The following is a 13605-nucleotide window of genomic DNA, read 5'->3' as shown; positions in this document are numbered from 1 at the left end:
GGGAACTTCCTACCCTCAGGGCCCCTCCTTCACTTTCGGGGTCCCTCCCTGCCCCTCCCCAACCCTCAGGACCCTCCTGCCCCTCCCCCCACCTCGGGGTCCCTCCTGCCCCTCCCCCACCCTCAGGGACCCGCCTACCCCTCCCCCACCCTCAGGGACGGTCCTGCCCTTCCCCCACCCTCAGGGAACCTCCTGCCCTTCCCCCACGCTCAAGGACCATCCTGCTCCATCCCCACCCTCAGTGTTCCCTCCTTCCCCTCCCCCCCCCACTGGGGCCGTTACTGGTCCCTTACTGGTCTGTACTGGGAAGGGAGAGGGGAGGGGCCACCCCCTCGAGGCCCCTCCCCCCCAGTGACATCACCGGGTCCCAAAAATAGCCCCGGGGGCCCAAACTGGAGGGGGGACCTGGAGCCGCTCCCAGTGGGACCAGTTCAGGTACTGGGAGGGACTGGGAGGGAACTGGGAGGGACTGGGAGGGACTGGGAGGGGGCAGGGCTTCCCCCCCTCCCCCCCCTCCGTGTCCTTGGGGTGACCTTGGGGAGGGAGGGGGATGGGCCGCTCCCAGTGGCTCCCAGTAACCCCAGTAATGCCTCCGGTATCTCCAGCGACCCCCCCCAGTAACCCCAGTCACCCCCCCAGTAGCTCCTAGTAGCTCCCAGTAACCCCAGTGTCTATCCCAGTAGCTCCCAGTAACTCCCAGTAACCCCAGTGTCCACCCCAGTAGCTCCCAGTAACTCCCAGTAAGCCCCCCAGTAGCTCCCAGTAACTCCCAGTAACCCCAGTGACCCCCCCAGTAGCTCCCAGTAACCCCAGTGTCCATCCCAGTAACCCCAGTGTCCCCCCCAGTACTCCCAGTATGTCCCAGTTTAACCCAGTTCCCCCCCCCACCCGTGGGTCCTGGGCCAGGTGGGGGAGGGGCGGGCTCACATTTCCATGGCAACATCCCTTTCCCTCTGGCCCAGTGTCTCCCAGTTCCTCCCAGTTTAACCCAGTTTTTCCACATTTTTCCCCATTTTTCCACATTTCCCCCCATTTTCCCCATTTTTCCCAGATTTTCCCCCATTTTTCCACATTTTCCTGAATTTTTCCCCATTTCCCCCCCATTTTCCAGATTTTTCCCAATTTTCCTTCATTTTCCCAGATTTTTTCCCATTTTTCCCCCATTTTCCCAGATTTTTCCCCATTTTGTCCAGATTTTCCCAGATTTTCCCCCCATTTTCCCAGATTTTTCCCCATTTTTTCCACATTTTTCCCACATTTTCCCAGATTTTCACACATTGTTCTCCAGATTTTCCCAGATTTTTTTTCCCATTTTTTCCACATTTTCCCCGATTTTTTCTCACATTTTTCCCAGATTTGCCCAGATTTCTTCCCCCATTTTCCTGGATTTTTCCCAGAATTTCCCATATTTTCCCCATTTTTCCAAAATTTTTTTGATCTTTCCCCATTTTTCCCCATTTCCTGGATTTTCTCCCATTTTTTCCACATCTTCCCAGATTTTTCCTCATTTTTCCCAGATTTTCCCAGATTTTTCCCCATTTTTCCCAGATTTTCCCAAGATTTTTTCTTATTTTTTTAAATCTTTCCCCATTTTTCCCCATTTTCTGGGATTTTTCCCCATTTTTCTCCATTTCCCCCCATTTTCCCCAGAATTTCCAGCATTTCCCCCCCACTTTGTCCCCATTTTCCCAGATTTCTCCCAGATTTTCCCAGATTTTTCCCTATTTTTTCCCCATTTTCCCGGATTTTTCCCAGATTTTTCCTCCACTTTTCCCACAATTTCCCACATTTTCCCAGATTTTTCCCACATTTTTTCCCATTTTTCCCACATTTTCTCAGATTTTTCTCCAGATTTTCTTCCAGATTTTCCCACATTTTCCCACATTTTCCCCCATTTTTCTTGATTTTTCCCGATTTCCCCATTTTTCCGGATTTTTTTCCCATTTTTTCCCATTTTCACACATTTTTCCTCATTTTCCCCCATTTTCACGGATTTCTCCTCATTTCCCCCATTTTTCCACAGTTTTTCCCAATTTTTTCACATTTGCCCAGATTTTTCCCCATTTTCCCCAGATTTTTCCCCATTTCGCCCCCATTTTCTCGGATTTTTCCCCATTTTCCCACATTTTCCCAAATTTTTTCCCACATTTTCTCCCTATTTCCCCAGATTTTTCCTCATTTTGCCCATTTTTTCCCAGATTTTTTTCCCAATTATTTTCCCCATTTTCCCAGATTTCCCCCCTTTTTTTCCCACATTTCCCCGGATTTTTTCCCAATTTCCCCCCAGTTTCCATGATTTTTCCCACATTTTTTCCACATTTTCCCAGATTTTTCCTCATTTTCCCCCATTTTTCCCAGATTTTTCCCCATTTTTCTCACATTTTTTCCCCCATATTTCCAGATTTTCCCAGAATATTCCCCATTTTCCCCATTTTTTCCCTATTTTCCCAGATTTTTCCCATTTTTTCCCCTTCCCCCCCATTTTTTCCACATTTTTCCCAGATTTTCTCCCATTTTCCCCAGAATTTCCCAGGTTTTTTCCCAATTTTTCCCCATTTTCCCAGTTTTTTCCCAATTTTTTCCCCATTTTCCCGGATTTTTTCTCCATTTCCCCCCATTTTCCCAGATTTTCCCCCCATTTTTCCCACATTTTCCCAGATTTTCACACATTTTTTCCCATTTTCCCCCTTTTTTTCCTCATTTTTCCATATTTTCCCATATTTTTCCCCATTTTCCCCAGAATTTCCCACATTTTCCCCCATTTTTCCCCATTTCCCTGGATTTTTCTCACATTTTTCCCAGAATTTTCCGCAATTTCCCCATTTTCCCACATTTTCCCAGATTTTTCACCATTTTCCTGATTTTCCCCCCATTTTTCCCACATTTTCACAGATTTTTCTCCAGATTTCCCCCACATTTTTCCCCCATTTCCCCACATTTTCTTGGATTTTTGGGTCCCCAGTTTTCCAAATTTCCCAAATTTCCCCAGTGGGAAAAAATGGGGGGAAAAAACCAGGAATTTTGGGGAAAATGGGGAAAAATTAGGGAAAAAAGTGGGAAATTTGGTGAACACGAATGAAAAATTGGGAAAAATGGGGGAAAATTTGAGAAAAAAGTGGGAAATTTGGGGAAAATTGATAAAAATGGTGGGAAAATGGGGGGAAATTTAGGAAAACTGGGGGAAAATCCGGGAAAATGTGGACAAACGGGGGAAATTTTGGGGAAAAAGTCAGAAATTTGGGGAAATGGGGGATTTTGAGGGGAAATGGAGGGAAAACTGGGAAAAAAGTAAGAAATTTGGGGAAAAGGGGTGAAAAATCAGGAAAAATGGGGGATAATTGGGAAAAATTAGGGGAAATTTAGGAAAAAATTGGGAAAAAATGGCGGAATTTGGGGAAAATGGGGAAATTTGGGAAAAATGGGGTGAATTGAGAAAAAAATGGGGGAAATTGGGTAAAATTGGATGAAAAATTGGGGAAAGTTGGGAAAAATGGGGGGAAATTTGGGGAAAATGGGAAAAAATGGGGGAAATTTGGGAACAATGGAAGGAATTTGGAAAACAAATGGGGAAAAATTGAGAAAAATGGGGAAATTTGGGAAAAATGGGGGAAATGGGAGGAAAATTGGGGAAAGAGTGGGAAATTTGGGAGAAATGGATGAAAAACTGGGAAAAATGAGGGGAAATTTGGGAAAAACTTGGGTGTCCCCACCAGGTTCGGCCCCGCCATGGCCCCGATAGCCCCGGGATCAGGTGAGACCCCTACCCCATGCCCTGACCCCTCCCCCTCCCCGAGGTCACTGCCCTGACTCCCCGAGTCCAGGCTGTGTCCCCTCCCCCACCCCATGGCCCCTCCCACACTTTATGACCCCTTCCCCATTCTGTGGCCCCTACCCCATTCTGTAGCCCCTACCCCACTCTGTGACCCCTCTCCCACTTCATGGCCCCTCCCCCACTCTCTGACTCCTCCCCCACTCTATGGCCCCTCATCCACTTTATGGCCCCTCCCCCACTCTCAGACCCTTCCCCCACTTTATGACCCCTCCCCCACTCTGTGGCTCCTCCCCCACTCTCTGACCCCTCCCCCATTCTGTGACCCCTCTCCCACTCGGTGGCCCCTCCCCCACTTTACGGCCTCTCCCCCACTCGGTGACCCCTCCCCCACCGACAGCTTCTCCCTGCAGAGAGAACAGCCAACACACTATTCCATTTCTCACTTTAACAAAGCTCTTTTCTCCGTCAAGCCCCTCAAAGGTGCCAAGGCCACATAGGAGGCCACACACAAACAGTACTCCTCTTCCCACTTGACTACACCTTCTCCCTCACTGTTCTACAGGGAACACCAGGAATCTGCTCGCAGAGGCCTCTCGTTTCCCATCAGTAGCTCAGCACAAGGAGTTAAAGGAGTTCAAGCCTTAGGCCACAAGAGCTGACAGCGAGGAAACTTTGGGAGCAAACTAATGCTGCTAACATGGACCCAGCTGAATCCAGCACACAATCACAGAATCCAAGAGTCCTTCAGCATGGAAAAGACCTCCAAGCTCACTGAGTCTTGTGCAGCCCCTCCCCGACCGCCTGCAGGGACTGGATGATGCTTTGCACAAGCACCAAAAGGAATGTTGTGAAAGCCATGGCCTGCAGGAGGACACAGAGAAGGGCTTGGTTGGGGCTGGGAAGGAGGGAGCTGGCGCTGGGGGAGCGGGGATGGAGCCTCGGGGATGTGGCGCAGCAGGGTCAGGGGCCCAGGCAGCTGGCAGGCGGCAAGGCCTCACCCCCTGCCCCAGCAGCAGCACCGGGCCCTGCCCAAGGCGCTCCTGCCAGGGGCTGGGCCCTGCAGGCAGGGGCAGAACCCACTCCCTGGGGCGACCTTGCTGCCCTGACCCTCGTCCGACCCAGCCTCTCCCTGTGTGCGTGCTCCCCACAGCACAGGCTGCACTGGGCAGCATCCCCTGATGGGCCCTGCAGAGCTGCCCCACGGGGACACTTCCCTTTTATGTCACAGGTGCCACAGCCTGTCCCAACCAGCCCTGCCCATTGTCCCCACCCCGGCTCAGTGACTCACAGTGGCCCCTGGCAACCAAAGAACCAAAGCCCCACACCCCCAGAGTGCAGCCCTACCCATGTGCAAGGGGCCCCCAAAGGGTTCCCTGCACAAAGCAGCCCTCCAAACCCTTGTCAGATAGAAAACTGGGGGACGTGACCCTTGGATGCTTTTAGTACAGAGATACAAGCTTTTCTTGAATAATGGAGGGGGTCACTTTTTTATTATTAATATTTACAGTTATCCATTTGGGGACAGGATGTCCTACAGGCTAATGTGCTGTCACATTTGGAGTGAAAAGTACTTTTCAAAGAAACCCAGAGTGCATGGGTGATGCAGAGGAAGCTGCCAAGTCACCCAATGTGAAGCTCAACACTGCTTTGCAACAGCACTGCCCTTTCACACACATCTTTGGCAAAGACAAAGATGTCAGGGTTTAGTTTCTAAATCAGTAACACTTGACAAGACCTCTTTATGAACTGACAGCAAGAGAACTTAGGAGCAGCTTAGGGTTGGCAAGTGTAGGAGCCAAGAAGAGAAGGGTTGATGGGTATGTCATGAACACTGACAGCTGGATGGTCGTGGAGCTGACCAAGGACTGCCAGATACAAAAGACATCACCTGCTGGACTTGGCCCAAACACCAACCCCCTCCTCTCCCTTCTCAACCACTCAACCACAGCCTGCACACACCCACAGCTGCCAGGGCCAACTGGCTGTTTCTCTTCTCTTTTCTGCCTGGGGGCGAAGGAAGGACAGCGAGGGCATTTGCCTGTGTGCTGGAACCGCCCCTGTCTGGGCGGGCCCGTCAGCCTGGGGCACCTCCTCACCCGAGCCTGGGGGACGGGTCGGCAACTGGGAGGGGCTTTGGGAAGGAATGGGGAGGCTGAGAAGGGGTTGGAGGTCGTGGGGGGAACTGGGAAGGTGTTTGGGGGAGTTTGGGAGGTTGGGGAGGTTGGGGAGATTGGGGCAGCTGTGAGGGGTTTTGGGGAATTGTCGGGGATGTGGGAAGGAACTGGGAGAGAGTTTGGGGGCATCCTCGAGGGGAAGGGGGCAACTAGGAGAGGGTTTGAAAGGCCCTGGGAGGGCTGGAGGTAACTGGGAGGGGTTTGGGGGCATCTTGTGGGTTTTTGTGGGTCTGGGAGGCAGTCTGGGGGCCTCGGAGGGTTTAAGGGGAAGTTGGGAGTGTCCTGTGGGACCGGGATGGGATTTGAGGGTTCCTGGAGGGGCTGGGAGGGCTTTATGCCTTTATACTGCGGGCATTGTCTAGTATTGATGGGGGTAATCCGTGTTTCATAATCATCCAAATTTTAACAAGACTTTTAAGGTGGTCAACCTCAGTTTGAAGCAACTCATTTTTAGCAACAAATTTATCAGATTTTTCTCCTGTTTCCCTCTCAAAGGCTAACGATGACTTCAACACCACATTTTCTGATTTCAAAACAGTAGACTCAACATCAGAAATCCATTCATGACTTCCCTGTCACCACTCCATCCGAATGTCTGTGCACTCACTGTGACCTGAGAGAAACCTGCCTGTTTGCAGCGCACTGACTGGGCAACTTTTCTTTTTGCAGGTGGAAAAGGGCAGATAAAGAAAAAACAGATGGGACCAGCAGAAGTGATGCTGCTTCTGTCAAAAGCAGAGCAGAGGTCGAAAGCACTTTAGGAAGTTGCTTACAGAAGCACTTGTGCATTCCAAGTTACAGCTCAGGAGTCTCAGTGACTTGTCCAACATGGGAGCTCCTTTTCCATTTCTCAACCCCCAGATTCCTCAGGAGTAGGAAACTGAAAACACTGACTCAGAAAAGCTCCATTCCTTCCTAATAATTGTGCTTTGTCCTTCCCATTTGACAGTGCTCTTGGAAATGTGCTGGTGTGATCTGGATCTGGGAGCAGCCCTGACCTCCCACAGCCCTGACCACACACACCTCATCCAGTGGCAGGAAGAACCTGCCTGGCTCCTGCTGGGGTTCTCACCACCCACCAACAGCTTCTCCCTGCAGAGAGGTGGGCAACTACCCAGGCAGGATGAGACCTGACGCCAGCAGGCAGCAAAGTCCGTGCCCTGGCACAAAGAACCCCGGAGCACAGGGACCCTGCTCTGCAGGACAGCCCCGGGCATCCCTGGCTGCACCCCCACCTTCCCACCCCGCAGCCATCCCTGGGAGAAGGAGCCCACCTGCGCTGTCCCTCTGACGGTGCTGCAGGGAAGGCCTGCCCTGGAGAACATCCTCCTCCAGCGCAACAGAGAAACTGGGAGAGTCCTGACAGATGCACAAGGCTGTGGGATGTGGTAACTTTAGGAGATTCCTCCAGGAACACAAGCGACATTGCCCTGCACCTGTAGACTCACTCTGCAGAGGAGTGTGAAGTTGTGTCCCCAAGTTGTGTCTCAGCTGAACACCTCCCATCTTTCTGCTGCCTTTACCTCCCTTTGCCTTTCTTCTCTTCTCTCGTGCCTACAGGCAGTGCCGTCGGCCCTGCTGGGCTGTGCAGAGGAGCTGCTCCTGGGCAGAGCTGTCTCTCTGCAGTGCTGCCCGCTTGCCAGGATTTCCCTGTGTGCCAGGAGCCCGGCCCAGCTGAGCAGCACAGCAAGAGCCAAAGGCAGCCCTTTCTCTGCCCCTCTGGGTTCCCCACAGGTGTCCCTGGGGCTCCAGGGGAACCTGCTGTGGGACAGACTGAAGGAAACAATGATGTTCCCTCTTCTCACCTCTTCAGTGACACTTCTTTCTCCTCTTAGAAAATTACCAGGGTATGATGATCACCTTTTCTAGTTTCATCATTACACAGGACACCAGGAGGGTGACAGCAAAGGATCTGGTAACTCCCTGGCACAGCGGGGGTTTTCCTGGAGTCACACAGAGAAATGTGTCAGGGCTCTGAGAGGTGTCCAACCCTGAGCTGGGGGTGTTCAGAGACACGAGTCCTTCCCTGGCACACACACAGGCAGTTCATTGCAGCAGGGGCAGTGTCTCCCTGGGCTCCTGCTACCACTCCCAGAGCCTGGAGCCACCTCAGCCCTGTAATGCTCCCACCCTGCCCACTCCTACACTTCAGATGAACATTGGGGTTTTCTAGTCACTGGAACTGCCCAGACCAGCCCCTCCCTGGTGCCCCCATCTCCCTGCCCCGCCCCAGCCCAGCAGAGCAGCACAGTCGTTTCTGGTCCTGCAGCAAGAAAGGGAGGCAATAGAGGACAGGGACAGTGACTGCATGTCTGGACTGCTCAGGAGATCATCAGCTCAGGCGGCAGCTCCTGCAGCCCCAGGGTCAGACCTGCTTCCCAGTGGCCCAGGCAGCTGCTGCCACGTGGGCACAAGCTCTGCTGCCCAGGAGGGTCCTGTAGTGCAGGGCTTTGCAGATGGACATGTAGCAGTCGTAGGACATGATGGTGAGAAGGGCAAGCTCTGCTGTGATCAAGAAGAAAAGCAAAAAACACCTGTGCAGCTCATCCTGAGTAGGACATGCCCCTGGTGTTCCAGAGGGAATTGACCATGGCTTTGGGGAGAGTGGTGCAGATGCAGCCCGGGTGTGTGAGGGAGAGGTGGAGCAGGAAGAAGTCCCTGGGGGGTGTGCAGGTGGTGGTGGCAGGCTACGGCGCTGAGGATGAGGCCGTTGCCCAGGAGGGCAGCCAGGGAGAGGCCCAGGAAGAAGCAGAAGTGCAAGAGCTGCAGCCAGGAGGAGGAAGTGGGGGATGGAGCTGCTGTTGGACATGAGCTTCCTCCGGGCATCAGGAAATGTCCAAGGAGGAAAAGGCAGTGAAAACTTTGGGACAGGTTTCCTAGATCAAACCCATGAATTCCTCTGAGCATCTACCCTCATCCCAAGTATCTGCAGTCACACATATATAGATTCTGGACTGTAGAAGACAGGCTTAGCATGACTTTAAGATGATTTCTTCTCAATTTTTTGATTTATTTTTCTACTGCCAGGTCTGAGAGGGGCATCGTGGAACCAAAGGAACCCTGAGACATTTCAGAATCCCACATGTGTTGGGTCTGTCTGAGCTGGAGTTCATTTTCTCACTGCAGGCGTCACAGTGCTGTGCTTTGCATTGGGAGTTACAAAGGGGTTAATCACACCAGTGCTTTGGCAACTGCTGAGCAGGGCTGGTGCAGCATCTGCATTGTCGGCTTTGTCCCCTGAATCGGGGGCAAGATCATGGGAGGCGATACAGACAGGTCAGTTGAGCCAAATGGACCAAAGGGACATTGCAGAATATATGGCGTCAGCTCAGCGACAAGAGCTCAGGAAAGGAACAGGAAAGGGGGAAAATCCATTTTTTTACAATACATGCCTTCTGAGCGGCTTCTCTGTGTGGTGAAGCCCTGCTTCCCATGAAGTGGCCAGGTATCGCTGCTGACAGGAAGTAGAGAGAAAATCTTTTTATTTTCCTCTTCACTTATGCATGCGCAAACTTTGGCTTTTGCTTTAGTAAAGTGCCTGATCTCAAGGTAGAAATAATTTTCCATCTTATTCTGTCTCTTCTGTCTGGCTGGGAAGGGCAGCAATAGAGTAGCTTCGTGGGCACCTGGCATCCAGGTAAGGTCAACCCACTGCAACATTGCAGGGTCTCATGGAACCAAAGGACTACTGGGAGACTGGGGGAATTCACGGAATCAAGTGGCCGTCGTGGCACTGCCCTGCATCATAGAAGCAAATGTTCCCTGGGAAACTACAGAAACCAGGGACTTAAGGGACATCATTGGGATGTGCGGGACCTCATGGAATTAAACAAACCGTGGGATATCTTTGGAACTTCATGGAATCAAAGGGATAAAACAAAAGAATTAAACCCCATGACTAGAAACCATTGGATCAAACATTTCTTTAATATGCCAGCTGGGGATTCATGGGGGTACTCTGCCATGCATGAATCAAAGAATCAGTATAAATTTCGGAGTATAAATACAGTGATACTTGAAAGACCCTCCCCTTCACAAGCAGTCCAAAATTCTCTTACGATTTTAGGGTCAAATAGCCTCTTGGATTTTATTCGTGGAGCAAGACTGCCATCTAGCGTCCATTTCTTCTGGGAGGGGCAGTCATTTTCACAGAGCGGTCTTCTCCCTTAGCAGGCCTCGTAGCATCTCTGATTGATCTATCCGACCCCTAACCCCTAAACTAAATGCTTTAGGACCAGCTAAGACGTATCTTAGAACTTCCCATTTGCTTAAACAATGTAAGACTTTCTTCTTAAGAGAACAATTAAACAATTAAACAAGTTTTCTGAGGCCTGTAAGCTAATTTCTTGAAGATGGGCATATGATACACTCTCTATTAGTTTCCATGTATCATCTACATTCTCTCTCCTACAACTAATTGTAGTCTTAAAAGGAAAGAAAAGACTGCTACCATGCCAAGAAAGCAAACCCCTTTGTTGATTAGGATTTTTATCTAAGAAAAACTTCTGATTTATGAAGCCATTAAGGATGGAGATCCTCTCTCATTTCAGTGCCATTGTGACAATATGGGGCCTCATGGAACACATGGAACACAGAACACTGCACATTCCCAAGCAATCAAGGGGCCATTGTAACACTCCAGGGCCTCATGGAAGACGGAGGCCCCGCAGAGAGACCTCAAATCAGAGGTTTGGGCAATCCTCAACCAGAGGACGTTCAACAAGGGGAAGTGCCAGATTCTGTCCCTGTGATGGGGCAACCCCGAATGTCCGGACAGACTGGGAATGATATTCTGCATAACAGCGCTGGAAAATGGCCTCTGGGGTCCTGGTGGTTGGTCAGTTGGCAAGAGTCAGTGGTGCTCTGGTGGGGGCTCACTGCTCGGTCACAGGAGCTCAGGCCTCCTTCTCTCTCTCTGCTCACCACTTCAACTTTGCTATCCCTCTCCGTCTGTCCTCTCCTCCACATGCTGCCACCAAAAGATATCTCGACTCTCTCTGCAGTAACACAATTCTCCTTTTCTAAAGAAAATCAAGAGATCATTCCAAAGTTGCTCCAGGTCTATCAAACTCTCATCTCACTAACTTTATTAATGCATCCCTTTCAACCTGCAGTCTACCTCTGCCACGACTTCCAGTTTTCCCCGGCTGGCAACATATTCAAATCTCTTTGTTTGCAGTGGGCCATGGCTTACGGGGGCTGCGATGCACCGGGAGACCGATCGACGTCTGTGGGGAGGGGAGTTGTCAGGAGGAGCATTTCTGCTGGAGACAAATAGCACCTTAGTTTTAGACTTGGGCTGTGGCACCAGTTCTACGCCGAAGCAGTGCATGGGTGAAGCACCTGCCCATGAGAAATCACGGCATGGCATCTCCCACCCGTTTTGGACCAATGGAGATACAGTCTCCGTGAAGAGATCCCAGTTGTGTCACTTCTCCTGCTCAGAAGACTAGGGAACACATGAAATATATATGCTTGTCCTGGAAACAGAGAGCTCTAACTATTTGGGCAGCCTGGAGAAAACTGGAGGTCGTGCAAGAGGCAACCTGGAAGCAGAATCTGACGCATTATTAAGTTTAGTGAGATGAGGATTTGATAGGCCAGGGGTAAATTCAGTGTTCTAGCACTGGTGCCTCTTGCGCTGCGCTGTGCTTTTTACGTCACTTGGCACACAGGTACTCAAACCTGTTCTCTTTGTATGGCTGAAAACCCTGTTTTAATAGAAGCGCTAATACCCAACTCGTCTCCATGACGGTGCCCGGAGAGCCAGAGGACGGTGGAAAGACCATCACCCGTCACCCACAGCCGCCCCGTTGGCGCCAGCAGCTCTCTGGACCATTAGCAGCTCTCTGGACCATTTAGCACTGAGGAACTCGGGGCTGTGACCCGGGAGCTGCCGGTAGGAACGGATAAATTCACCGTTTCGTATGTTGGCGTTTGAGCACTTAGTGATTTCACTGCTCTCGCTGGTCTCTACCAATGGGTCCTGCTGCACCTGGACTCTACCTGCAGACACTGGCAGGGAGATGAAGAAAAGCCGTCGGAAGTGTTTTTGCACTGGATGTTTTTTCCCAAAACAAAGGGCACAGCAGCAGTCAAACCAATACGGAGAAGAATTTTAAGAGGATATAAAGGTGTGTCTATTAATATTTGCTGGAGAGAGGTGAGTAGGAAAAGAGAAGTGGATTGGTGAAGTCACTGAAGAATGGAAAGCTGCGGGATTAAGCCAAGCGAAGAGAGGAAGAAAAGTAGGAAAGGGGAAGGACGGACTGCAAGAATTCACTGAAGGACAGAGAATAAAGCAAGGAAACAATAACGGCTCGTCAAAGAAAAAAGTGATGAGTGTTCCCAAGGAATACTTTATGGACCAGAGGGAGGGAGGGCGGGGAAGATAGTTCGGGAGAAGAACTTTGTGAAGAACCTACCAGACAGGAGGGCAGCCTCGAGGAATATGCACGTCCACCCCAGGGGGATGCCCCGACCCCTACGGTCTCCGGCGGCCAACCCTGCGCACAGATCAAAACCGTGGCCAGCCCCACCAGCCCCGCTCTCCGACAGAGCCGCAGCCGCCGATTCGCTTCCCGGCGCCTCGCTGCCCCCGCCAGCCCCGACTCTCTGTTCCTGGCGGGCCGCCTCCTCTTCACCTCCTCTGCCTTCCTCTCCCTCCTCCCCTGTCCTCCTCCGACAAATCCGCCCCGGGGCTGGGACAGGCGCCGACGCCTCTCGGGCTCTCCTCGGGTGCTGGCTGGAGGCGGAGGCCAGGTGACAGCGGCGGCAGCGCGGCGGCGGTCCGTGCTCAGCACCGTAGAACCGGTGGGGCCGGGCTGGGTGGCAGGGGTGGTTTTTGGTATCGAGGATATTTAGATTGACAGACCATGTGCTTCTTACACCGCCATCGGCTCTTCCCTCACATCTCTCTTTCGGTACGTGGAGACTCCTGAATTGTCCTCCAGGGCAAGCGCTTGCGAGAATGGTCGAGGGGCACGAGAGGCAGAACATCCCTCCGGGCTCAGTGCCCTCCGGACTCAACCTCTCCTGGCCTTTCCCGTGGAACATCCCGGATAGCAGTAGGAGCACTTTTGCTAGGGACAAAGACCACTTGCGGTTTTCTCGGGGACTGTGGCACCAGTGCCACGGGGAGGCAATGCATGGGAGGAACACCTTCCCCTGAGAAAACTCGGACGTGGCATAACCCCTCGCACTTGCTTTGGGATTCATGGAGATGCAGTCTCAGTAAGCGAGTTCTGCTGTGTCCCTCGTCCAGCTCTTCTTGCTCAGAGGACCAGGGAACAGCCTCTCACACCTGAACTGGATGTACTGGAATCTGCACATTTGCAGCAGGTTGAGGGGCACTCAGAGGCACATTCAAAAATTTCATTCTCTTTCCCATCTCTGTCACCTCCGAAGGATATAAATGACCACCAAAGCAGGGTGTGATCTACTGCCATGTGCACTGGAAAACCCAGGTCATCTTCTTAGGGCATTCATCACAGACCTGCCATCCGCTCTTGGCACTCACAATAGAACCACAACTTCCAGCACTGGTTTCTCACCCGGCACACAGAGATTCTTTTGCCTTCCTTGGAGAGACCGGAAGAACTAGACAGCGTGTATCTGTTTGCATTGCGCAGACAAGTCTTGAGCACACACCTGCTGTTG

Source organism: Manacus candei, unplaced genomic scaffold, assembly GCF_025592945.1.
Source record: "Manacus candei isolate 608988 ecotype Guabito, Panama unplaced genomic scaffold, ASM2559294v1 h1tg000137l, whole genome shotgun sequence".
Classification (NCBI taxonomy): Eukaryota; Metazoa; Chordata; class Aves; order Passeriformes; family Pipridae; genus Manacus; species Manacus candei.
Note: the sequence above shows the minus strand (reverse complement) of the source record.